The 2806-nt window shown below is 35.8% G+C and overlaps 1 long non-coding RNA gene across 1 annotated transcript in view; it reads right to left on the reverse strand.

Annotated features, from left to right (window-relative positions):
- Window positions 1-150: 150 nt before the first annotated feature.
- Window positions 151-2806, reverse strand: part of LOC128250903 (uncharacterized) — a 2749-nt gene continuing 93 nt past the window's right edge. Inside the window, exon 2 of the long non-coding RNA XR_008266840.1 lies at window positions 151-717. This is a non-coding gene — a long non-coding RNA (uncharacterized LOC128250903). The remainder of the gene's footprint in view (window positions 718-2806) is intronic.

A 2806-nucleotide genomic window follows, 5' to 3' on the forward strand; every position in this document is an offset into this window, starting at 1 on the left:
ATAATAATAATAAAAATAATAATAATAATAATAATAATAATAATAATAATAATAATAATTATTATTATTATTATTATTATTATTATTATTATTATTATTATCATTATTATTATTATAAATTTTAGAAATAAATAAATACAAAGTGAGTAATCTTTTTTTCAAAACTCTTTTATTCTTACATTTCTTTATTAAGCTGAAAAATATAATGAGAAATTATTGAATATTTTATTTAAAAATTATTCATTATTTAATATATTCTTCAAATTTTCTTGGTGATGATCTCACCGACTGAAAGAAAATAAAATATAATTTCTGAAATTCAAACAAAAAGGAAAAAAGCAAGAACAATTTGCTAAATATAAAGGGAGAGGTGTGGCTGTGTGGTAAGAAGCTTGCTTCTCAAAATCTTGGTTCTGGGTTCAGTCCCGCCACGTGGCACCTCAATTTTGCCTTGGGCTGACCAAAGCCTTGTGAGTGGATTTAGCTGATGGAAACTGAAAGAAGCCCGTTGTGTGTGTGAATACATGTGTGTGTGTGTGTGTTTTTGTGTCTGTGTTTGTTCCACACCACATTTGGTTCATTTACGTCCCTGTAACTTAGCAGTTTAGCAAAAGAGACTGGTGAAATATGTACCAGGCCTCAGAAAAAAGTCCTGGAGACAATTTCTTCAGCTGCAATTCTTCGTAGCAGTGCTCCAGCCTGGCCACAGTCCAATGACTGAAACAAGCAGAAGAGAAAGGGTTGAAATTTTATATGTGTCTATATTTGATAGACTGCGAGTAAAGTTGTTCAATAACAGGTTTATCAAGAGGTTGAGGGGTTGTCTTTTTTTTATCTATTGCATGACATAAGAAACACTGCCATCTTCTGCAGATGCTGTAATTAATGGTTTTGTATCTATGTCTTCATAACAATCTTCAGAGTTTTGCTTTTGGAAGAACAATTCTTGGCCAGGTAAATAGATTACATGATTTCACAAAAAGCTTAGGTAGAAATAGAAATACATACCTCAGTAACATCACTAATATCGATTGGTATATAATTCCCTTTGGAAAACAATTTCCAATATATCTAAATTGTTCTATTTGGCATTGGCTGAACATTTTCCAAAAGACAGTAAATAATTTAGAATATTTAATAAACATAAGTTCAGACTAGCCTCTTTTTAAGAGCAGAAATCTAGCACAAATTATAGCGGCACACAATGCCAGTAGATTAAACAGTTTCCTGATAAACTATAACAACAATAGTAACCAAAATAATTATTATAGATCAGTAAATAGCAAGAATTCCAACATGAGTGAACAAACCAGCTAGGTATCAGGAGAGGAACTATGGTTTGACAACCAATAAAACTGAAGCTACCCAAACAAACACCTGCATTAGCCTGGAAGTGGCAGGTGTGAACCCTAGAAAGCGCAGTACTCAGAACGTTGTTTATGTGGGAAAGAAGAAGATGTTAGAAGAGAGACGGGAGAATTTACAAACCCCCTCTAGTGAAGCTGAAGCAGAAACTATTAATGGAATTAATAGAACTATTAAATGTGATTGTGAAAGGAACAGGGTTTGTCAGTGTTAACTGTGTAGATATAAAAATATTGTTGTCAAAGTTCAAAAGGGGCTGGAAACAGCTGATGGGGATCCAACATCAGCAGCTGAACACAAAATGCATGCACGGGTTTCTTATACCTCCAGAACAAATAACATTGTATAAAATGTCCTGGAAATAAACTCTTGGAAACCTGAAAATTCTCTTGTGGCCATCAATATATATAGAAGCTCATGCAGGGACCACAACAGATGCCACTCTGAAACCAAGAGAGTTGTCTATGAAGCTGGGGAACTAGCAGACCCTAATAGCAGCAGCAACATCAGCAGCTTCCTCAAAGGCTACTATGGTAACAGGGTCAACAGTACCAATATTAGCAGCAGTAGAGGTACGAAAAGAACCAGCGGCAGCACCATCACCAGCGATAACAGCAATAACAACATCAGCGACAGCAATGGCAGTATCTCTAATGGAAATGGCATCAGAGCCATCACCAATGATATCTATAACAGCAATGACGACAATTACAACAACAACAACACCACTACCGCCACCAGTAGTATCAGCCCCCAACACCATCACCACCTCCAATGATACCAACACCAACATATACAGTACTGCCAACTCCTGAACATGGTGATAAATCAGATGCTCCTGTAACACATTCAAGCAATGCTTCTCCAACCACAGATCCTCCTTTAGGACAGAAAGGGAGATACGGTACTTCATTAGCCAGCCATGTATTGCACCTGAAGGACGATGGGATTCCACACACAATATCATGGACAATGCTAGAAAATCCAAACCCCTATATAAATGGGACCAGGCATAACGGAACAGGTGAAAATACTAATATGTACTATATATGTAAATATATACATATATATATATATAAATATATGTATATATAGATGTATGTATATCTACATATATATACATGTACATATATGTATATATGTGTGTATATACATACATATAGGTATATAAGGATATCGATTTTCTGTGGACATCAGTATATATATATATATATATATGCCAGAAGGGAGGCTAGGCGACAGGTTTATTTAGCCAGAGGGGAAGCAGATAAGGAAAGATTTGCCAATGTTCTGCGCCGTGAGGACCAAAGACTCGAGGTATTTCGGGTTGCAAGACAGTGTAGGAGAGAGAATAGTGATGTTGTAGGAGAGAAATGTGTTCGCATGGATGATGGTACGCTTGCATTAAATGAGGATGCAAAGAAAGAGGTCTGGAGATGCC

This window comes from Octopus bimaculoides, chromosome 26 (genome assembly GCF_001194135.2).
Source record: "Octopus bimaculoides isolate UCB-OBI-ISO-001 chromosome 26, ASM119413v2, whole genome shotgun sequence".
Lineage (NCBI taxonomy): Eukaryota > Metazoa > Mollusca > Cephalopoda > Octopoda > Octopodidae > Octopus > Octopus bimaculoides.